Genomic DNA, 24,097 nt, shown 5'->3' on the forward strand with positions numbered 1-24,097 from the left:
CACAGAGAGAGAAGGAGAGGCAGAGAGAGAGAGAGAGAGAGAGAGAGAGAGGGAGAGGGAGGGAGGGGTCTTCCATCTACTGGTCCACTCCCCAATTGGCCCAACGGATGAAGCTGCACTGATCTGAAGCCAGGAGCCAGGAGCTAGCTTCCTCCAGGTCTCCCACACTGGTGTAGGGGCCCAAGGATGTAGGCCATCTTCTACGGCTTTCCCAGGTTATAGCAGAGAGCTGGATCAGAAGTGGAGCAGCTGGGACTCGAACTGGCGCCTATATCGGATGCCAGCACTGCAGGCGGCGGCCTTACCCGCTGTGCCACCAGAGGTTATATTTTGTGCTTTCAGTGTTTGTGACTGGTTGTGTTGCTTAATGTGGTTGCTTAATCAGTTTCATTATTTACTTATTACTTACTTACTTACTTATTTATAAAGGCAGGGTAATAGGGAGAGGGAGAGAGAGATCTTCCATCCACTGGTTCACTAGCCAGAAAGATGCAGTAATTACCAGGGCTATGCCAAAGCAAAGCCAGCAGCCTGGAACTCCATCCAGGTCTCCCTTGGGTGGCGGGGGCCCAAGGACCTGGACCATTTTCTACTGCTTTCCCAGGAGCACTGGTGGAGAGGTCATCAGGAGCAGAGCAGCCAAGACTTGGCCTGGCACTCCGACAGAGGACGCTGGCAGGGCCAGCAGCCGCCTACCCTGTTGTCCAACAATGCTTGCCTTTCACCTGATGCTTCTACGCTTATTTCATTTCTAGTTGGAATAGGTGATTTAAAAAAAAAATTATCTGATAGCGCTCTCAACCCTTGGTTCCCTCCCCAAATGCCTGCAGAGAGGGAGGTGAGGCTGGGAGGAAGCCAAGGGCCAGGAACTCATTGCAGGTTTCCTACCGGTTTGGCAGGAGCCCCTCTTACCCGAGCCATCATCACTGCCTCCCAGGGTCTGCCCTGGCAGGACGCGAGCATGGGATCCAACCCAGGTACTTGATGTGTGACGAAGGAGTGCTAACTCGCTCGACTCAATGGCTGCTCCAGGATAGGGTGTTTGATTGTGTTTACTAGCCACAGACTAAAAGCTAACAGTGTGGCGTCACTGCAAAGCATCAGCCATTGTCAGGGAGTCTGAGCAAGAGTGAGGAGCCTGCAAGGTGAGGGTGGCGGGGCAGAGCCGGCGGCATTGTGTGGTGTGCGTCCGTGGGGCTCCTGTGCCGGCTCGGTTCCCAGCTCTCTGGGTGCTCGCCCATTCGTCCTGCCCACACCACCCACACCCCCCCACACACAAGGGTGTCCCTGGGGCAGACCTTTCACAGTTGCAGTGTGCCATGTCCTTCTGCAAAACCAGTATTTGTTCTTGTCTTTGCTTCTCCTTTTTTTCTCTTCTTCCTAGCACAGTAGGAGACCCCTGGTCCCTAAGGCGTTGACTGCCACCGGGCAGGAGAGAGCACAGCAGGTGCTGTTCCCCAGCCCCTCCCCTGCAACAAAGCAGCGGAGCAGAGAGGGCAAGCAAGGAGCAGAGCAGAGCCCAGCGCTCTCGGTTTCTAACTATGGGGCTTCGTGCCAGCTAAGGGCTTACAACTCACTCCTGAGCTAAGTGCCGGGGCCCTGGGACACCCCTGCCCGTGCTGGGTGCCAGGACACTCGACCATTTGAAGGGGAGCACAGCAGCCTGCACCGGACACGGTGCCAGCTGCCAGCCCCCCGGACCTCTGGTTTTGCTGTGAGATCACACTAGAGCCGTTTCTCTTGGCTGATCCAGTTGGCCGCTGGTGCAAGCAGGTGAGACTCCCCGTGGAACAGAAATGAGGGGAGCCACGTGTGGTGGTAGCTTGTGGCACGAGACAGGGCAGAGGGCCTGGAGGCGCCCCTCTCCCAGGAGTGGGTCCTGGTAGAGGTTTGAGTGTGGGGTGAAAGCAGCCGTGGTTCTTGCCGGTGGTGTGTGTGTGTGACATCTTCAAGCAGCTCCCGTTCACCCGTCCGGAACGGTTCTCAGGTCGCTGGGCCTGGCGACTCAGTAAGCGCAGGTCTCAGGAGCTGAGAAATCTTGCCGAGAGGCTGACCGCCCTATGCTTTGAAGGCGCTTGGGAACCTCTGACTTTGGGTTTCTTCCTGGATTGAACCTGGAACTGAGGAAAAGAGCCAGGAGGAGCTGGGTCCGGTGAGGCTGGGCAGGCAGGTGGGCGAGCCGAACCCCGAGGCACCTGGCACGGGGTGCCCGCAGCAGGTACCGGCGCAGTGCTGTGCCCTGGTGTTTGAGGAAGATAAATTATCAGGCTTTGCTGTGTCCAGCCCCTTATATCTTGAGGACCTTTACGGGTATTGTTGGTTCTTTGTCACATGCTCTGCCGGGTACATGTGGTGCCCTGTTAGTCGATTCTGGGTGGTGTCGCTTAAGGCTCTGTTGTGGTGACAGTGTGTGGAACATGCACAGGTGTGCCTGGCACTGGAGGGGACACAGCCGCCCACTCGCCTTGCTTCAGTCTGAGTCATTCCCAGGCAACCAGTTTTCCAGAAACTGCGGGTCAAGTTTTTTTTTAAAATTTTTTAAAGTTTTTCTTCTTCTTCCTCTGTGTTTTTTTTTTTTTTTTTTTTTTTGTCTCACTAGTTAATAGAGCCAAGCACACAGTGGAAGGAACATTGAAAACCATGTGTAGGAGGGATAAATGTTATTAGAAAATTGTTATCTATGACATAAAAATTTTTGGAAAGCAGGAAAGGAAAATATCACCACTATTTCCTCCTCGTAGCTGCTCTTAAAATTTTGAAGTCCGGCTACGCCTGGACTTTTGTTCCTAAGAATCCCTTTTATTTTTCTTTTTAAAATATTATTTGCTTATTTGATGAGCAGAGAGAATGAGAGCGAGCACCTGTAACCACTAGTTCACTACTCAAACACCCAGGAAAGGCTGTGCGGGGGGCCAGAGCAGGAAGCCGGGGGCAGTCCTGGTCGCTCACCTGGGTGACGTGACCTGATGAGTTGAACCATCACCTGCTGCCTCTCTCAGGATCTTTGTTAGCAGGGAGCTGAAGTCAGACCCTGGAGTCGAGTGTTGTTCCCGTACCCTGACGTGGGTGCAGTGTCCTAACACCCAGGCTGAATACGCACGCCTCTTCTTTCGTATGTCATCCTTTGCCTGTAGGGTGTGTTCCTGGTGAGCGTGCGATTTTTCTGTTAGTTACTGCGCCTTCCAGGACTCGGTGGGGCACAGTGACTGAAACACAGTGTTTGTCCTCAGACAGATGGGTTCCCATCCAGGCCCTGAGGCCTTACGCAGAGCTGCGCGCCTGAGGCCCTGCTGGGCAGTTAAGATACCGCTTGGGACCCGCACGCAGTGTCAGAGTGCCTCGTTCTGGTTGGCTCATCTGCTCCAGATCCAGCTGCTGCTCACGTGCGCCCTGGCAAGCAGCAGTGGTAGCTCTAGCAGTTGGGTCTTGGCTGCTCGTACTGTAGATGCAGATGGAGTGCCAGGCTCCTGGCTTCAGCCTGGCCCAGCTGCGGCATTGCTGGCACTGGGGAGTGAGGCAGTGGATCAGAGTGAGCTGTCTGCCTCTTTGTTTCTTTGACTTTCAAATAAAATTTAAAAAATAAAAATAAAAATAACTCTGAGTCCCAGTGTCCACACCTAGAATTTGAGGGTAATGGTGCCAACTTTGTACTCTCTGGGTTGTTTCAATAGAAATATTTTTTTTTTAAAGATTAATTTATTTATTTGAAAGGTGGAGTTGAAGAGAGGTAGAGGCAGAGAGGAGAGAGAGGTCTTTCGTCCGCTGGTTCACTCTCCAGATGGCTGCAACCACTGGAGCTGAGCCGATCCAAAGCCAGGAGCCAGGAGCTTCTTCCAGGTGTCCCATGTGGGTAGAGGGGCCCAAGGACTTGGGCCATCTCCCACTGCTTTCCCAGGCCATAGCAGAGAGCTGGATCGGAAGTAGAGCCGCCAGGACTCTAACCAGCACCCACATGAGGTGTTGGCACGGCAGGCAGCGGCTTTACCCGCCATACTGCAGTGCCATGCCCTGCTAAGTTTTTGTTACAGGATCTAGCATGTACCAGCCACTCATTGTCATTAATAAAATATCACTGGGGCCAATGCTGTGGCGTAGTGGGTACAGCTGCCACCTGCAGTGCCGGCATCCCATATGGGCACTGGTTCAAGTCCTGGCTGCTCCACTTCTATCCAGCTCCCAGCTAATGGCCTGGGAAGGCAGTAGAAGATGGCCCAAGTCCTTGGGCCCCTGCATGTGGGCCAATTGGGGAGTGAATCCGTGATGGAAGATCTCTCTCTCTCTCTCTCTCTCTCTTTCTCTGCCTGTCCTTCTCTAACTCTTTCAAATAAATAAGTCTTTTAAAAAATGAAATATCATTAACTGTACTCTTGCCATGTATTTATTTTTTAAAGATCTGTTAATTTTTTGAAAGCCAACGTGACACAGAGAGAGAGGTCCTCCATCTGCTGGCTCACTCCCCCGATGCCTGAAGCAGCCAAGGCTGGGCCAGGGCAAAGCCAGGAGCTCCATCTACGTCTCCCAGATTGGCAGTAGGAATGCAAGTGCCTGGACCACCATCTGCTGTCTTCCCGGGAGCATTAACAGGAAGCAGCGCAGCTGGGACTCCAGCCGGCACTCTGGAATGGGACGTGGCATCCTGGGTGGCAGCCTAGCTCACTGCGCCCTGACTGCCAGCCTGTGACCGGTGCTTGATGACTGGCGGTCTGTCCGATGGCATGTCATTTGCATCACCGTTCACCTGCTACCGGGCCCTCCGGTTTCCTGCGAGTTTGCTCTGGGATAGCACATTGTGTGTCTCCTCCCTCTGTTCCTCCAGCACTCTTGTTCAGGGCTCTCGGTGTGCAAGGACCTCTGCTTGGCCTTGGAAACACAGTGTCAGTGTGGCCTTGAGGGGCTCCCAGGGCAAGGGGAGATGTGCACAGGAACGTGCGACCTGCGGCAAACACCCTCGCTGCCCAGACCCTGGAGAAGGTACAGGAGGAGGACGGCATGTCCGCTCCATCTCGGGGCAGGTGGGCTGGGAGGGAGGGAGGGAGTCAGTGGTGTGAGGAGCAGGTTTTTCAGCCAGCTGTGACATAAGACGTGACAGTCTCCTGAGCAGGCGTGGGGAGGCAGAGTCCAGAGGTGGGTGATGAGGTGGCCCAGGCCGGGTAGGAGGGGCGGAGGCAGGCTGTGAGGTCTCCGGGAGGCGATGGGTTTCCCAGAGTTTAGCGGAGGTCATTGGAAGGGTGGGATCCATGTTTCCAGACACAAGCATTCGAGAGGACCAAGTATGGGTGGGGGGAGAATCAGGAGCTTGGTTTTGAGATGTTACACCTGAGATGCTTATTAAGTACCCAAGCCAGGGGTGTGGGATGCAAGGATCTGGGCTTCGTGGACAGACAGGCTTGTCCCCAAGTCATAAATACAGGAGGAGTGAGTGTATTTCTGGTATTTGTAACATGTTTTAAAAACTTGGTACTCTACCCATTCTTCTTTTTTTTAGACAGGCATAATTCACTTTATTCTTCTTGTATAAAAAGCTATCCTGTAGCCACAGCTGGAGTCTGGGTGCTCCGCTCAGACAGCCTGGTGTGGGTCTTTCCAAGATGGCCCATGAATTCCTGATAGGGAGACTTGGTGAACACAATCTCTTTCTGAGGTCGGGCGGCACAGAGCTGCAGGTCTTGGGGACAGCATTGAAAGTGGCCTTGGCAAAGTTGCCCAGGGCGGCAGTGCACCCCTGGCTGGGTGTGGCAGTCATCAGTGCCAGCCAGAGCAGCAGTGTCTTGGGAATAGGGGAGGATGATGCCAGTGCCCCAGGGAGCAGGAATTGGGCCCCTAGCACAGAGCCACAGCGTCGGGCCACCTCTGCCTCTGCCTCTGCCTCTGCCTCTCCCTCTTCCTCTCTGTAACTCTGCCTTTCAAATAAATAAGTAAATCTATAAAAAAGAAAAAGACTAGGCAGTGAGAAGGTTTAGCATCTTTAACTGTTTTTTATTTCGCACCTTCTGTCTCTCTGTTGAATTTTCCTTTGTTTGTCCCGTTAAAAGATCATTCTCCTAAACTGGTTTACAGGTTTCTTGAAGATAATATTTCCTGGCGTTCTTTTTTTTTTTTTTTTTTGTGATTATTCTGTTTGTTACTAAGCCCAACAGTAGTGATATTTTGATAGCTCTTTTACACAGGACTTGTGCTGATGTATTTACATATGTGGGTACTTCGCTGAACTGCTGGTACTAGAAGTAATTTCCGAATTGCTCCTTTAGATTTTTTATAGGAATCCTATCATCTGCAAGTATTAGTTTTGCCGTTTTTGTGTCTCACTTTGGTTCACACCAGGAGTGGGAGTCGGGGCGTAAGGCGGGGTGGTCACAGGGTGGGGGACAGTGTCTGAACGTCCAGGCACAGAGCACAGCTTTGGCTTTCTTTTAGACTCACGTGCATTGCTTCTCTGCTGTGCCCTTATAAAAGTCGATTTCTGATGGATAGTTTGCGTGTATCAGTAGATTACCTGTAGCAGGTATCCAGCCCTGGCAGCTTCTGATTCGCTGGTGGGCCCGGGGGCGGGGCCACCCGCTCACCTGCAGAAGGACCGCAGTGGTGGTTCAGAACTCACCGTGGAGCTGAGGCTCCAGTCAGAGTTTTACGTCCGGTAGCCCCCTCTCAGATTCAGCACACACACTGACTCGAGTTTTCCCTAAAAATTATTTATACATAAAACCACTGATTTTTAGCACTTTATTTTCAAACTCAGATTTTTGCAAATACGATTAAGTACTTGCTTAGAAATCCTCATAAACAAACCCAGCTTTGAGCGGATCGCCAATTAGAAAGCGTCTTGGTAGTGCCACTGAGGTTTCTAGAAGGCTTCGTCTTGACTTCTCAAGTTAACTTTCCAGTTTCTTTTCTTTTTTTCCTGTTTGTCCAGTTGAGTCTCTCGTGACCTTTGTCCCTGAGCGGGCCACGTCTGCTATCTGAGGTATTAGGACTCGGTGCCACCACGGGCAAATCTGTGGAAAGCTTTTAGCTGGCCTGCCTTGCCTTGTTTAAATAGCCAAACACCTGCTAGGCAAGCCCTGCGCATGTGAGCGGCTGTATATGTTCCTCCCTCCAGGATTTGTGAGGCCGGAGTACAAAGGCAGCGATTGTTACCCAATAAGCAGTAGTCACACACTCCTACCAATCGCCTTAGGAGGGCTGGTTGCCATGGAATCCGCCATCTGTTCACTCCCCGCCAACGGGATGTGATTAGCCTGGCTGGGCTGGGGACTGGAAGCCGGGAGCCTGGGCGGCCCCAGGTTATCTGCCATGGACTGGGCTGGCGGGAGGCTCCGGGGGGCTCGCTGGAGGAGCAAATGAGGGCGCTTCGGTGTGGCCGTTCCTGACTGCTGGCTGCGACGGATACCTTCGGCTTCAGAAGGTGAGTTCCCAGCTGCCAGCTCCCCAGCTCCTACTACGTTTGGCATGGCGCATGATCTCCATGTGGTCCGAGGAGAGGAAGCCGCCAGCACGGCACGCTGGCCTGGTGGTGGTGTTAGGCTGCCCGGTAGTGCCCGTAAAATCACCTGCTGACGTGGGAAAATGAAAGAACAATTGCTTGACCTTTAAACGCGCTCCTGCCTGTGAAATTGCGTTAGGACCCCGCGTGCGGCCGGGGAGGATGTCTGGTGAATTACACCAGTGTTTTTTCTGAAATACGCCCATGGCCACAGTGTGGTTGGCGTCCCTGCTCATTCTTTGCAGCGTGTCTCGGGTCAGGGACGTTTGTAGGTTATGATTTTGTTAATGATTATCCGGGCCCACATGACCGACCCCCCGTGACCGGCTGCTGTTTGCAAAGGAGGTGTTTGTACAGTTTTCTTTTGCAAGGCTTTTGCACAAGTTTGAAGGGCCTGAGCAATGCGGGGACGATGTGACAGCGCTCCAAGGGCAGGCTGCAGGCTTGGGGACGCAGGAAGGGGGCACCGCTAGGCAGATCGGCTTCTCTCTCAAGGGCTCCCTTTGTTTTTCTATTTCAGCAGCTCCTTAAAATGTGTGTTGCGTATTGTAAGCGGCCGAGGGAGATTTTCGTCCTAACAAATGGATGACTGACATTTTTCTGGGCAGCCAAGAGGTTGGGAGCTGAAACAAGGGACTTCTATGTCCTGTGTCAAGCAGCAGTGTGTTGCCCTCCCCAAAACTCTGCCCTGAAATAGCACAGGGAGGAACAGAGAGAGTGCTGCCTACACCCCGAGACTTGTGTTGTAAGTTTTTCTGGCATTTACGCCACAGCGCCCAGTGCTCAGGGGCTCCAACCAGGTCCTCCATTTTTTTTATGTGATCCAGGAAGGGGGGCAGGGAGAGGCTGTGCGTGGGGAGTTGGGTTCCTTCTACCCGTGCCTTCTGCTGTGGTCTTGGGCATTCCTGTTGCCGGCTGGGTGACTGCCCAGGCAGCCAGCGAAGGTCATTGATTTTCTCTCGTTAATGACAGTGTGAAATCGGATAGGTGGAAGACGCAGGCTTCCCGATCAGGTTTCCAGGCCTGACTGTGACTTGTGGGTTCCTGGAGTAATTTGTCATTGCCTTAAAGATTCGTACTGCCTTTTGCAATCTCTCGTCCGTGTATATTACTTCTTAGTTGGTTTTTTGTTAGTAGGCACAATTAGATTAGGTACCTATTACTGGTCAGCTCTATGAGCACCTGCTATTCACTAATAATATACATCTTAATGCTTGGAAATCATCTTAGTATCATGTGTGAAAATGTTCAGGCTGATCTTACGTTGCTGGGGTATGACTTTTGTCTGTAAAAACCAGTCATTCATAAGAAATAAGAGGTTGGGGTGGGAGGATGAGGGTGTTCGTGTTGCTTTAATTACCGCGTAGCTTAGCAACCTGAACAAGCCCCCGAGTGATTGGGTGTGAAGTGTGTGGCTTGCGGTGCCCAGGATGTCACGTTGAGGCCACGGAGCTGGGCTGCATGGTGCTGTACGGTCTCGGGTTCTGGAGGGCTGGGGAGTTGCTGCCTGTTTTTATTACTGAGTTAAAGTTTGGAGGTTGAGTTTTGAAAGCGCATGTTGATGTTCAAATGCATCCCAGCCTTTTGTGAGGATGGGCAGGCACTTAGTCGCTTACTTTGATTTAGAAGCTTATTTCTTAATGTGCTCTTTGGCTCCTGAGTAATGAGTGATACAACCACGCGGTTTTGTAGGGCACTGTCAGAAAGCTTTGTCACCCACTGACACGTCATGAAGGGGTTCTTGAGGGTAGCATTTTCCTGAAATGGGTGAAGAGTGGGCCCCCGGGACAGCCCCAGGCATGCCTGTGGCACCAGCCTGGCCTTGAGGGCGTGTGGTTCTGGGTCCTGGTGAGATGCCCACCTCCACCTTCTGTGTGCACAGCAACTTGTGCAAATGAATTTTTCCAGTTCTGACTTGCAGGGCTCCTCTGAAGGCCTCTTTCTCAGTCTCACCGTCCCTGTATGGGGCGAGGGAGAGTGGTGGCTAGAGGTCAGTGAGTCTAAGCTGCCTCCAACTTTTCCGACTCTTTTAAAAAGAATTTGATTTGTATTTGAAAGGCAGAGAGACATACACAGGATGTTTCATCCACTGGTTCACTCCCCAAATTCTCACAGCAGCCAAGGCTGGGCCAGGCTGAAGCTGGGATCCAGGAAACTCCAGGTCTCCCGTGTGACTGGCAGGGACCCGACCAGCCGAGCCATCACCTGCAGCCTCCGAGGCTGGATTTCACCAGGAAGCTTGGAAGCAGAGCTGGGATTTGAACCCAGGCCCTCCAGCGTGGAATGTGGGCATTCCACCTCTTGTCAGTCTTACAGAACCTTTGGATTTTACTGAATGATGAGTTTATGTTCAAATACTATAAACCTAGCCTCGATCCAAGGTTTGTAAAATTATCATATAGGTGACAGACGTGAAACTCTGGTTAAAATGCTTATTGAAACCTGTAAGGGTCTGAGTAGACAGCACATCAGCCCACACTAATTCAGCTCCGTCTCATCTTTGCTTCTGCCATTGACACATTCTGCCGGAAGCTTCCTGACCAAGTTTTATTCAGACAAGAAGGTCCAGGAGGTAACAACAGTGCTTCATTTCTTAAATTTTTCCTCCTGTGCTGATTGACACATTTGCCTAAGTCCTAAATCGAGATACTCTGTTTCTTTGCTTTGGAGTACAGATTGGTAATGCAGTTTTGGAAGTTAACTGTGGGGTGCCCTTGTGGTCCCACTGGCTGTGCTGTCTGTGTTGCTGGGAAGCAGGGTTTGGCGAGCCTGCAGCTGCTCTCATTGGTGCTGCTGCTGCTGTGCCCACGTGTCTTTGGCACTGCACCTGTTAGCGTTTTTCATGACTTTGTAAAAAAAGAAGTGGGGTAGATGGTTGGACAGCAGTTAAGAATCACTGCTTAGGATGCCTGCGTCCCATATCGGAGTGAGTTCCAGCTCTTCCGATCCAGCTTCTTGCTAATGTGCACCCTGGGAGGCCACGGGGGATGGCTCAAGTAGTTGGGTCTCTGCCACCCACATGGGAGACCCAGCCTGGTAGAGTTTCTAGCTTCTGGCCTCAGTCTTATGTAGCCTCAGCTGTTGTGCACAGGTAGGGAGTGAACTAGTAGATGGAAGCATTATCTTTTTCTCTGCCTTTCAAATAAATGAACAAGCAAACAGTTTAAAAAAAAAAAGTAGAGATACTGAAAACTGCCCCTTTCTACCCTCTTCTACAATGCCATTTTGCCTGGCTGAAGGGTTGCAGGGATGGGTTGATGGCTGCATCCGCAGAGGGTGCGGGAGGAGCAGCCTGAAGGCAGGCATGAGCGCCGTGGAAACTTCCCAGAGCTTTGTCAAAGTCGCTGCATTTGCCGGCGTCACCCCCTGCAGGAGCCTGTGGCGTGGGCGTGGGCAGCCGTTCTGTGCCATCCGGGTCTGTTGGTGTGCAGCCCCTGTGTGTCTGGAGAATCAAAGCAAACTTGCCATAAATTGGCGAGGAGGGGGCCTTGTGGGCGGTGCTGGGTCTTGGAGCATCCTGTGTGAGCCGTGTTGCCTGCTCATTGCTTCGCCCCTGTGTGAACCCACGAAGAGCCTGAGGAGTTCTGTGAGTCTAGGAAGACCTTAATCGCGGAAGAGTTCTCTGTGTTACACGTGACCCCCACTCCGGGGCTGTTCTTTTGAAACAACTGTTTTGAATGACTGACTTATCTTCCTTTACTTCCTCCTTGTCTGTCTGAAATGCCATATTGTGTTTTGTTTAACCAGTTTCCTTGTCCTGAGCTGAGTGAAACCATGAGACACAGGGTGTTCCCATAAGGCAGGCGGACAGAATCTGCTGCGTATTTTTAGATCCGTCTCCTACACTGCCACGTGTTTATTTTCGCATAATTCAGAGATCCCAATCTAAACATGATCCGTGGTGTAGAGCCCCTGCTTGTAAAGAATCCCAGGTCATGGAGATGAAGCAGCTCGCCCAGGGTCAGAGAGCCTCGGAGTGGTGGAAAGAGCTGATGGCGGGCGGCTCCGCGCAAGGTCAGCCGACTGCACGTGGCCCCCCAGGGGGAGTGCATCTGGGGCGTCTCCCGCAGACCCAGCACTCGTGATTCCCCCCTGGGCCTGGAGGGCGCACAGGTCTGCAAGGTGATTACCACAATGTCCCTTTGCCTGACCTTGTTGCAAAGGAGCAGCCGGACCAACCAGACGCTTGACCCTCTGCCTCCCAGCTGTGTCTACAGGGAGTTAAAGCGCCGATAAGAATGTTGATGGTGAGGGTGCTAGGACTATGGTGGACGGGGTGCTGGGGAAGGGAGCCCCAAAGACAAGTGCCTCCACTGTGGGGCGCACACCTGTCACCTCTTGAGGGTCACACACGGGTTCCACAGACTCGGCTGCAGACACAGCATGCTCCGGTCGACTGCTTCCTCTCTCCTCTGCCCCGCTCACCTGACCACTTGGTCCACTCGGCCCAGGGCCTCCCTGCCCCCTGTTGGTGATGTTGCTGGCATCAGTGTTAACCTCTCATTGGTTTGTCAGTGATTTTGCTGAACGTTTGCTCTGTGCTGTCAGGGACGTGGGGGCCCTGGCGGCAGACACGAAGGGCCAGGACTCGGGTGACATTGGAAGATGGAGTGAACGGTGTCATTTCCAACTGTGCCAGTTGTGTGGAGATGAAATGCGGCATGTTGCGGGTGTGTTCTGGGGCGGTGGGCCTTAGCCTGGCGGGGGTGGGGGGGTGTCTCCCTGGGCAGACACCGGCGATGGAGGTGGGAATGCAGGAGAGCCCACCATGGGGCCCAGATCACGCTGACGAGAGTGCTCCAGAGCTATGTTGGCTGAAGCGTCACCTGTCCTTCAGTGCTTTCCAGGACAGCTTCTGCAGGCTGGGGTTAGGCACAGCTGTGCATTTGACCCCTGGATGTCTCTGGCCTGTTGCTTCACCCCGCCACGCCTCAGTTTTCCCACTTGTTCTCCCCCCTGGACTATTGCAAGAGGTCGAGACCCACAGTGCAGTGAAGCCCTAAACATGGTGAGGGCTGGGGTATTCTCTGAAGGGCCTCGGTGAAAACCCCTTGAATCTTTTTTTTAAAGATTTATTTTATTTTATTTATTTGAAAGACAGAGTTACAGAGAGAGGTAGAAACAAAGAGAGGAGGTCTTCCATCTGCTGGTGCACTCCCCAGATGGTCGCAACGGCCAGAGTTGCGCCGATCCAAAGCCAGGAGCCAGGAGCTTCTTCCAGGTCTCCCACACGGATGCAGGGGCCCAAGGACTTGAGCCATCTTGTACTACTTTCCCAGGGCATAGCAGACAGCTGGATCGGAAGAGGAGCAGCCAGGACTAGAACTGGTGCCGATATGGGATGCTGGCACTTCAGGCCAGGGCTTTAACCCGCTGCGCCACAGTGCTGGTCCCAGCCCCTTGAATCTTTTTTTTTTTTTTTTTTTTTTTTGACAGACAGAGTGGACAGTGAGAGAGAGAGACTAAGGTCTTCCTTTTTGCTGTTGGTTCACCCCCCAGTGGCTGCTGCGGCCGGCGCACTGTGCCTATCCGAAGGCAGGAGCCAGGTGCTTCTCCTGGTCTCCCATGGGGTGCAGGGCCCAAGCACTTGGGCCATCCTCCACTGCACTCCCTGGCCACAGCAGAGAGCTGGCCTGGAAGAGGGGCAACCGGGACAGAATCCAGCGCCCCGACCGGGACTAGAACTCAGTGTGCCGGCGATGCTAGGCGGAGGATTAGCCTGTTGAGCCGTGGCGCCGGCCGCCCCCTTGAATCTTAAAATATCTGTTCCTATTGGCGGTGGGAGCCTGACAGGGCCATCAGCCCGCGTTTTTAAATACTGATTTAGGTGAACGGCAGAAAGAGAAAAAGAGCTGTCCCATGTGCTGGTTCACTCCCCAAAATGGGCAAGGCTGGGCTGCAGCCAGAGCCGGGAACCAGAACTCCATGCAGCTCCCCCAGTGAGCACCAGGGACCCAGCCCCCTGAGCCATGGGCACTGCCTCCCAGGGGCCACCTTAGCCGGAAGCTGGAGTCAGGAATCCAGGTTCCGTGATGCGGACTGTGACTTGGTTAAGTGGCATCTTAACAGCTAGGCCACATGGCTGCCCCGTGCACACTGTCTTGTGTTCCCTCTCCCCTTGTTGAATTCTGGCCGAGGAGCAGGAAGAGATAGGATGTGTGCTCCCCCCAGGCCCAGCTGACCACCGTGAGACAACTGTGTGCCGTGGGAGCCGCGACGTAAGGAAGAGGGTGCAGGGCAGAGGGGAGGGGTGAGCCCCTGCGCAGCAAGCTGGGGCTGGGGTCTCCAGTTCTGCACAGGTGATGGCAGGGCGGCATGGTGGGCAGGATCTGAGCCAGGGCGGGGCTCGAGATGGAGACTTGGCCTGGAGGGGTACGTGCTGGATCCCAAGAGAGGAGATTTCTGAATAGTGGTCTGCACAGAAGTAGTCTGCAGTTCTACCCTCCAAGAAGAACCGGCAGTTCAGTTTGATGGGAACGTGGGAGGGAACAGGAGCCTAGGCAGCTGGAGTCCCTGCCCCTCCCCTGGGGCAGGCCGACCTCGCCTTCCACCTCACAGCCACAACACATACCCGTCGCATCTTACACTTAGTGCTGAGATTCCGAAGTCAGCACAGAGGGTGGAATTTGCATCCAGCCAGAAAAGGCCTTGAAACGTCCCTTGGGAAGGCTTGGCTATTTTTTTTTTTTAAAGTTTATTTATTTGAGAGGCAGAGTTACAGACAGAGGCAGAGACAGGGAGATCTTCCATCTGCTGGTTCACTCCCCAAGATGCCCGCAATGGCCCAAGCAGCGCCGATCCGAAGCCAGGAGGCAGGAGCTTCTTCCAGGTTCCCACCCAGGTGCAGGGGCCCCAAGCACTTGAGCCATCCTCCACTGCTTTCCCAGGCCATAGCAGAGAGGTGGATTGGAAATGGAGCATCCGGGACACGAACCAGTGCCCACACCGGCTGGCCGCACCACAGGCGGAGGATTAACCTAGTACGTTGTAGCTCCAGTTCTGGAAGGCCTGTGTGTGTGTGTGTTTTCCTGACTAGCTTGGTTGTGTGCTAGGTGACAGCATGACTGACGGGCATTTTGGGGCCAGCAGTGTGGAATACAGACCGAGACTTAAACTCTCGGGCTGAGAGCTCACCCTTGGAGCGTCACCGTGAGCCGGCAGGGCAGTGGGGCTGCCACGTTCGCGATGTGTGCCTGGCTCCCTCTCTCTGCAGGGCCTGTGGCGTCTGTGTTTGTGTCTCACACGCAGCTGTTTTCCTGTGTCTACATTGTTTGGTTTGAGCAAGTGAAATGCAGTGCTATGATTGCAGTGGTGTGTTGGTACACCACACACAGTGAAGTGTATTTATTATCTCATCTAATCTTCAACAAATACTCCAGATAAGGGGATTTATCCTCATTAATTAAAACTGTTGCTAGGAGATGATATTTCCAAGGTCACTGACCGTTAAGTGATGGACTAGGGTAGAAACTCTGGTACGTTCTGACTTCAGCCTTGTATGCTGAGCCTTTATGTTTCATTTTCTTTATTTACAAAGCCATTTGTGCCACATAAATAGGTCAAGATTTTTTTGAGCCGTAGATTGAGTGAGTGTTGGGATGGTATGGAGGGAGGGGCGGGAGGGAGGGAGCCAGAGCTCTTCCCTCTGCTAGGTCGCTTCCCAGGTGGCTGCAGCAGTTGGAGCTGAGCCAGGCTGAAGCCGGAAGCCAGAAGCCAGGACCTGCACTCGGTTCTCCTGCATAGGTGGCAGAAACTCAAGTGCTGGAGCCATCGTTGGCTGCGTCCCAGGCTTGTTAGCAGGGAGCTGGGTTGGGAGTGGAGTATCCATGGCGCAGGCTGGCACTTCAGTGTGTGATGTGGGAGTCCAAGATGTAGCTTAACCCACTGTGCCACTTCAACATTTGCTCTACGCACATAATAACAGAAAAATTAACTGTTGCGGCAGCAGGTTCTAGAGAGGTGAAGAGATGAGCCACTGTCTTTGCGTGAGCCGTTGGGTGGTCAGGAACAGTCCAGAAAGGAAGACACACAAGTGACAAAGACGTGAATAGGTGTGCATATAACTGGCAATCAAAGAAATACACAAAGAACTCTTATTTTACTACTAGAACTTTGTGAACGCTCGTATTCTGGGTTAGGGCAATTGCCTACTTCACATGATACGGTAAACTGACAGATCTTTTTGGAGAACATTTTGGTTGAATTTTTTTTTCTTAAACATGTATTTATTTGTTAGAAATCAGAGTTACAGGCAGAGATAGAGAGACACACAGAGAGAGATTTTGCAACTTCTGGTTTATTCTTGAGATGACTGCAACAGCCAGCTGAATCCAGGAGCCAGGAGCTTCTTCCAGGTCTCCCCCATGGGTTCCGGGGCTCAAGGACTTGGGCCTCTTCTGCTGCTTTCCCAGGCCATAGCAGGATGGGAAATGAAGCAGCCGGGGCATGAACCGGTGCCCATATGGGGTGTTGGCATCACAGGTAGTTGTTTCATCTGCTATACCTCAGAATTGGCCCCATTGAATATGTTTTATCCTAGAGAATAAGTTGCAAGGATGGGATCCCCTTGTAACTATTTTTTTTTAAACTTTTATTTAGTAAATATAAATTTCCACAGTACAGCTTATGGATTACAATGGTTTCCCCCCCATAACTTCCCTCCCACCCACAACCTTCCCATCTCCCACTCCCTCTCCCATTCCATTCACATCAAGGTTCATTTTCAATTATCTTTATATACAGAAGATCAATGTAGTATATATTAAGTAAAGATTTCATCAGTTTGCACCCACACAGAACATAAAGTGTAAAATACTGTTTCAGTACTAGTTATAGCATTACTTCACATTGGCAACACATTAAGGACAGATCCCACATGAGAAGTAAGTACACAGTGACTCCTGTTATTGACTTAACAATTTGACACTCTTGTTTATGGCGTCAGTAATCTCCCTAGGCTCCAGTCATGAGTTGCTAAGGCTATGGAAGCCTTTTAAGTTCGCTGACTTCCATCTTATTTAGACTGGGTCATAGTCAAAGTGGAAGTTCTCTCCTCCCTTCAGAGAAAGGTACCTTCTTCTTTGATGGCCCATTCTTTATACTGGGATCTTACTCGCAGAGATCTTTCATTTAGGTTTTGTGTTTTTTTTTTTTTTTTTTTTTTGCCAGAGTGTCTTGGCTTTCCATGCCTAAAATACTCTCATGGGCTCTTCAGCCAAATCCGAATGCCTTAAGGGCTGATTCTGAGGCCAGAGTGCTGTTTAGGACATCTGCCATTCTATGAGTCTGCTGTGTATCCCGTTTCCCATGTTGGATCGTTCTCTCCTTTTTAATTCTATCAGTCAGTATTAGCAGACAATAGTCTTGTTTATGTGATCCCTTTGACTCTTAGACCTATCAGTATGATCAATTGTGAACTGAAATTGATCACTTGGACTAGTGAGATGGCACTGGTACATGCAACCTTGATGGGATTGTATTGGAATGTAACTTTAGAGAAAAGGGATGTTCGTGGGTAGAAACCACACTAAGGTGTCCATGGAGTCGGGGGGTCCTGGAGTTCCTAGAGGGTTAACATTAGTTATCTGCAGTTGTTTTTTTTGTTTTTTTGTTTTTTTTTTTTTTAAATTTAAAGATCTGAAAGGCAACACTACAGAGAGGCAGAGGCAGAGAGAGAGAGAGAAGTCTTCCATCTCTGGTTCACTCTTCAAATGGCCACAATGGCCGGAGCTGCACCGATCCCAGGCCAGGAGCCAGAGCTTCTTCCAGGTCTCCCACATGGGTATAGGGGCCCAAGGACTTGGGCCATCTTCTACTGCTTTCCCAGGCCATAGCAGAGAGCTGGATCAAAAGAGGAGCAGCCGGGACTTGAACCAGTGCCCCTATGGGATGCCGGTGCTTCAGGTGGTAGCTTTACCCGCTACGCCTCAGTGCTGGCCCCATAGTTATCTACAAATTTTAAAATCACTTTTGTATTTACAGTTTTTCTGTTCATTTAAAAATGATTATCCACAGTGACCTTACAGGAATTTTATAATCATGAATGTAAACTACTTTTTATTCCCTGATAATTAGAAGTTTCAGCTGTGGCCTGGGCTATACACGAATGCCTTTGCTGTTGGTGGTGGTGTTCCTGCGGGGGAGGTACACAGTGGGAAGAGATGGTAAGGCTTTGCGGAGAAAATTCACCTGTCACAGACTTGGCAGAGAAAATTCACCTGTCACAGACTTTGCAGAGAAAATTCAGCTGTCGTGCGTGTGCAGCTGGCTGATTTTCAGTCTTTTTCAAGCAGAATTCTGGGAGGGGAATGAATTTGCTCTAGAAAGCTTTCTTTAAAAAAGGAAAGCACTAGTAAGCGTCGGAGGAAGACGCCGTCATACAGAGCGGGTGCCTCTCGCCGGAGCGGTGAGGAGCGTAGCAGTGCTCGGAGTCTGTGGTGGAGCGGGAGGGGACGGACCTGAGTCGGGTCCAGAGCGGGATGGTTGGCGGGGACTGCATTATGTTGGAAAAGTCGTTGTGAGGCCCGGGTGGTGATGGGTGTGGAGTGGGAGTTCGGGTTTGGATAGTTGTGGACAAGAGAGGGCAACCCTATTGCTTGCCCAATGGCCGAGGTGTTTTCCTTGTTCACTCTCCAATGAGGTGAACGCTAGGTGGTACAAAGCCTAGGTTTGGAGGGGCTCCCCTGTGGGCCATCTGCTGGTTTTTTGAGTTTAACCACGTTCTGGGAAGAAAACGTGAGAAGGAGCAGCCCTGGGTCTTCGGTTTGGGTTAAGTGATGACAGTGATGCAGCATTAGCTCTATTTCAAAAGTCAGCCGTCTTGTTGAATTTTCAGGTGTAAAATTCCTTGAAACTTCACAGAAGTAACTGATCTACATGGTGAGGACCTGGAGTCTTACTGGTATGTGTGTGAGTCGGGGGGGGGGGAGTTTGATGTGTGGTGTTTACGTGTGTATGTGTGTGCGTGCGTGTGTGGGGTGTATGTGGTGTATGGGTCTACCTGGTGTGTGTGCATGTGGTATGAGTGTATATGGTGTTTATGTACATGCGCACGTGTGGGAGTGTAGGTAGATGGATATAGGGTGTACGTGGTGTGTTTGGGAAGTGTATCTGGGTTCATGTGGGGTATGGGTATATGGAGTGTGCAGTGTGTGTGTATGTAGTTTGTATGTGTATGCACATATGCATGTGTGGTGTGTGCAGGTGAGTGTGTGGGAGTCTGTTGTGTGGGTGTATGTGGTGAGTGTATGTTCATGTAGGTGTGGAGGTTTTTTTTTTTTTTTTTTTTTTTTTTTGACAGGCAGAATTAGAGGGAGAGAGACAAAGGTCTTCATTTTTCCATTGGTTCACTCCCCAGATGGCTGCTATAGCCAGTGCACTGCGCCGATCCGAAGCCAGGAGCCAGGTGCTTCCTCCTGGTCTCCCATGGGGTGCAGGGCCCAAGCACTGGGGCCATCCTCCACTGCCTTCCCAGGCCATGGCAGAGAGCTGGACTGGAAGAGGGGCAACCGGGACAGAATCTGGCGCCCATATGGGATACTGGCACCGCAGGCGGAGGATTAACCTAGTGAGCCGCGGCGCCGGCCAGGTGTCGAATTTGTGGGGTGTATGTTGTATGTGTGCATGTGTGTGGGGTGTGGATGTGTATGTGTTTTGTATGCATGGGTATGGGGTGTGTGTATGTAGTTTTTATGTGCATGCATGTGTGCATGTGTGGTGTTTGTGTGGAGTCTGTTGTGGGTGTGATGTGTTTGTGCACTTGTGTGTGGTGTTTGTGGTGAGTGTGTGTACACCTGTGCGTGAATGGGGGTGTGTGTGTATGGGTGTATGTTGTGTGTGCAGTGTGTGCATCTGTGTGATGTGTATGCACATGTGCATGTGTGTGGTACGTGTGTAATCCATCATCTTTTTGCTAAAGTGAAGGAAGATTTAAAGTGGTTCTTTCTGTTCTTGAGAATGATGGAACAGTTCTTGAACTGAAACAATTTCATTATTTTCTAAAACACTTAGATTTCCCTTTCTTAAAAAAATGGGCTAGGAATAAAATTATTCATCTAAATGGGTCAGTAGAGTAAAACTCCTTGAATTGGTTTTCTGCTCTCTGGGATGTGGAGTCTGTCCTGTGGTCATTGCTGACTTCTACCTGGTTCTCATGAGTGCGTCCTGCACACCAGGTCAGGGCTGGTTTCAGGGCTCTGGGGTGGCATCTTCATGGCTCCCAGCTCACTTGGCTTCTCTTCAGGCTCGTGTGGGTGGCACACGCTTGGCGCCCTTGTCCTCTTTAGGGCTCGTCCTGTGACCTCGTGATGCCTTGTGATGGACGGTTGTCAAGGTGATAGTTTGTTCTCTCGGTGGGACCAGGTCTGTAGCTGGTGGACTAGCAGTAGCCAGTCCAGCGTAGCTTGGCTGTCTGAAAGCCACGTTGCTGTGAAACAGGCCTAGCTTTTTCCCTGCTGGAGAGCATAGATGAATTTTAACATCTTAAAAAAATGTGTTTTTTTAATGATTTTTTTTTTTTTTGCTAGTTGGGAGTGAAAAGGAAGCAGTGTAGGAGTCAGTTGCTTCGAGGCGCAGGTGGCAGCTGTTTGTCCCGTAGCTTGGCCACCCCGAGCTGCCGCTTCCATTGTGCACAGGTGCAACACCTTTACAGAGGGGCTCTTCTCTTCTCTGTGGACCTGGGCAGCAGGAGAACACAGTTGGCACAAATATTTCATAGAGAACAGCTCAGAAGCACCTGTCCTGCCACAGGCAGGTTCATTTCTTGGCCTGGATGTTCATTTACTGAACACGTGTTTTCTGTGTGCCAGGCTTCTGCTCTTAGTAGCCACCCTTAAGTAAGTTCATGGTACGGTGCAAGGTCAAAACCCGTACGAGGGTGCGTGCAGAGTGCCGTGCATGGCTGCAGAGAGGGGATCAGGGTCAGGGTTTGGGCCCAGGCCAGGAAGCCGATGTCACCTTGAGCAGCTCTGCCCTGGATCTGAAGGGTAAGACACAGGATCTGCCAGGCGTGACGGGCACTTCCTATCAAAGGAACCGAATCCATGAGAGCTTGAAAGCTGTAGAAGAGTGCAGTGTGGAACACAGGAGAGTGGTGTGAGTGAAATATCGGGACTGGCATAGCGGCGCCGTGGGGTGGGCTTTGTCCCACTGCCGTGGAGAGAGCCCTGGAGGTCTGCGAGCTGGCACACAGCGTGTTCCTTTGTAAGAGGTGACCTTGATAGCCCTGTGGAGGAGGAGGGGCTGCAAGGTGCACTTTGATGAGGGCCAGATGGCACAGGGCGGAGATGAGTCCTCGGGGTTGAGACAGTGGCCCGTGGATGTGGACGAGATGGAGCTGAGGAAGCTCAGGGAGCAGAACTGGGAGGACTTGGGGGTGAACCAGGTGTCCGGATGCGGTGAGGAGTGGGAGGTGGCAGGCACAGCTCCGAGGCTCCTAGCCTGGGCAGCAGGGCAGATGGTGCATCCCTAGCCAATACAGTGGTTACGTTTTTACTTAGGAACTGCTTTAAGTTGCTCATTAGGTGTCCTGCTGGTTTAGATCTATGTGTGAAATTTGTATTTTTTTTATGATTATGAAAACAAATGCCACATAAAATCAATATTAGTCTGAATTGGATTAGCTTCTCTTTTGCAGAAAAGGGAAATGTGACTGTGAAAGGAAAACCATGAGAGGTTTTAAAAGAAACTTCCAGTTTTTCTTCATGCATCACACTTGAAATTCTTTTCCTTTTTAAATACTCAAATATTTAATTTAATATGTAATAGAATATTTAAATATTTGAAAGGCAGATTGACAGAGAGAGGGGGAGAGACAGAGATCTTCCATCGCCTGGCTCTCTCCCAAATACTGACAACATTCAGGATGGGGCCAGGCTGAAGCCAGGAGCCCTGAATGCTGTGTGGGTCTGCTAAATGGGTGGCAGGAGCCCAGGCACTGGGCCACCCTCCACTGCCTTCCCAGAGGGATTATCAGGGAGCTGCATCGGAAGAGCTGCTGGGCCTGGACCCTGTGCTCTGATAGGGGCTGCTGGCTCACAGGCTCCGGCTTAACCCATTGCACCACAGTGCCGGCCCCACACTTCCGATTCTGACGCTTTTTATCCTTGCCAATTAACTGAGCTTTGCTCTGTGGGGTGTGGGGTGGAGAGGACCAGAAAACAAAACAAGGTTCTTGCGAGCTGACCGTGTAACACTGAACAGTGAGTGTATATCCGTGCAGAAGTCTCAGGGCTGCCCACCCCGCCGGTGGGTTCCTGGTTCTCTGTGCTTCAGTGGAAAGCACGTTAGCATTGCGGGTCTTGAGGCAAGAAGTGCTGTGAGAGGCTGCTGTGTGGTTTGCTGAAAGAACGTGTTACCGTAGCAGTTGGCTCCTTGCAGGCACCCTCCACTACGGCGTTTTGCTGCCAACCTTTTCCCCCAGCTGCTGTGCCCTGTCTGAGCTCCAGAGAGCGGCTGGGAGTTCATCCATAGTCTCTCTCCCTAGCCAGATTGCGTCACATCTCCGGCTTTCAGCTCCGCGCACTTCGATTGTCGGCCTGATCTGGGCTGAAGAAGTGGTCGTTTCCCATTTTCCCATTCACAGCCGGGAGACGAGGAGATCTCCCTGCGTGGAGCGAGAACGGGGACTCACACTTTGCCCCGTGTCCCAGCCTCTGGCCGGGGCCCCCCTCCGGTGGGAGGGTCCTGCTCCCTTCCTGTCCAGCGCCCCCGGATTGGGGGGGATGCTATGGGAGTCATGGGCTTTTGTCTTTATCATCTGTGCACTCCCAGGTGCTTGCACAAAATCCAGCAAATGGAAGGTGCCTGAGAAAGCAACGGATGGAACCAGTGAGGGCAAGGCCACCCAAGCTCCTTCATGGTGAGAGTGGCTGAGGGGGGTGACGGGCGCCCTGGATGGACAGCAGGGCTGGCCACGTACAGGCAACAAGAATGTTTCTGAAAGCAAGAAGAGCCTTGTCGTTTGGTGCAGGTTTGTTGGGTTTGAAAGCCTGCTTTCCCATTATCTTTGCTGACACTCAGCACTGCACATGTGGCACCACTCCCAAGAGTTGTATTTCCCTGTTTCCTCCTCAATTAGATAATTCGTAACTGCTTGCGTCTTTTTTCTGATTTTAAGATTTTTAAAGTTTATTTGAAAAGAATGGTTACAGAGAGAGAGAGATCTTCCGTCTGCTGGTTCACTCCTCACCTGCAACAGCCAGGGCTAAGACAGACCAAAGCCAGGAGCCAGGAGCTTCTTCCAGGTCTCCCGTGTGCGTGTAGGGGCCCAAACACTTGTGCCATCCTCGGCGGCTTTTCTCAGGCCATTGAGCTGGATCGGAAGTGGGGCAGCTGGGATATGAACAGGCGTCCATGTGGGATGCTGGCAGGTAGCGGCTTTACCCGGTACTCCACAGTGCTGGCCCCTGCCTACCTCCTTTTAATCTGAAGGCAGACAGAAGGCGTACTTTAGCAAGCACAGGAGCATGCTGGTGGCTGGGTAAGGATGACAGTGTGGCAGAGGAAGGCAGGTGCATTGCAAGTCCTCCGCTTTCGAGGGAAGGACGAGGGCGCTCTCACACGGGAGGGAATCAGGCGGATGAAGTCGCTCCTTCTCCAGCTAGTAAGTTCATTTTAATAACTAACACTCTGCTGATGCCAAGCCAGGACGTGATGTAATAGTTAGAATTGTGCAAAGCGGAAGCTGAGAGAAACGGTAGCGATTCTAAGCAGGGGGAAAAGCCCTTTGAAAAGTTCCAGGGTGGACTTAAGTAGCGTACTGGTTAGCCGCAGCAGTGTCGCCTGTCTGCGCCGAGTTCATCCATGCTCCTTGATGCCAGCCTGGTTTGTGAGGGAAGAGGTGGAAGTGATAGAAGTTGTGTGTTCTAAACATACACACTCACATTGGTGTGCTTGGTAAGTCACAAAGTGTGCGAACAAGGGGCCTTTTAGCACAGACCCTTACATATAAGATAGGGTAAAAGTGTGTGTGTGTGTGTGTGTGTTTTTTTAAATGCTAAAACACTGTATTTGTTTGAAAGACGTGGAGAGAGGCAGGCAGGCAGGCAGAGATCTCTCATCTGCTGGGTTACTCATCCAATGCCTGTTTGGCCAGGAGCCTGGCACTCAGCCCAGGTCTCCCCTGTGCGTGGGGCACCCAACAACCTGAGTCGTCACTGCTGCCCCCCAGGGTGCACATTAGCAGGAAGCTGGAATTAGGGGCAAACTGGAACTCAAACCTGAGCACTCCAATATGGGGTGGGGATGGCCCAAGCTGCGGTTTAACCGCTGTACCCACACTTAGACTAGAGTTTATTTCAATGGAATAAAAGACTTTGATTTGAAACCCCAGGGTGGTTATTAGGTGGTTTCTGTGTAAAGAACATTGAAAATTTATTTTCTAGTAAAATGCCTCTGATTTGGAAAGATGGCAGTGGTTGCATTCATTATTGCAGTAAAACAAGAAGAAATGGAGCACTTTAAGATGGATGTTGTATCCAATCAAGACACATCAGTACAGTGAATGTTGCTGCGTCCTCTGTAGCAGATCTTCCAGTTACCGTAATTGAAAGTGATCGATTTCAAGTCTGGTGTGGTTTTGGTGAGTACCCAGAAAGTTGCAAGGTGCGCAGTAAAGCT

General features: G+C 51.5%; 1 protein-coding gene across 8 annotated transcripts in view; it reads left to right on the forward strand.

Annotated features, from left to right (window-relative positions):
* Positions 1–24,097, forward strand: part of FGD4 (FYVE, RhoGEF and PH domain containing 4) — a 219,018-nt gene that overhangs the window by 73,232 nt on the left and 121,689 nt on the right. For 2 of the 8 annotated variants that reach the window (XR_011379053.1, XM_017343279.3), the window contains exon 1: positions 7,229–7,402. The exons of 5 other annotated variants lie outside the window; for them this stretch is intronic. The gene's annotated coding sequence lies outside the window, so the exon portion shown is untranslated. Of the gene's footprint in view, positions 1–7,228; positions 7,403–24,097 lie in introns of those variants that run through there. One more of the 8 variants, XM_070049626.1, reaches the window with a different exon arrangement.

This window comes from Oryctolagus cuniculus, chromosome 9 (assembly GCF_964237555.1).
Source record: "Oryctolagus cuniculus chromosome 9, mOryCun1.1, whole genome shotgun sequence".
Lineage (NCBI taxonomy): Eukaryota > Metazoa > Chordata > Mammalia > Lagomorpha > Leporidae > Oryctolagus > Oryctolagus cuniculus.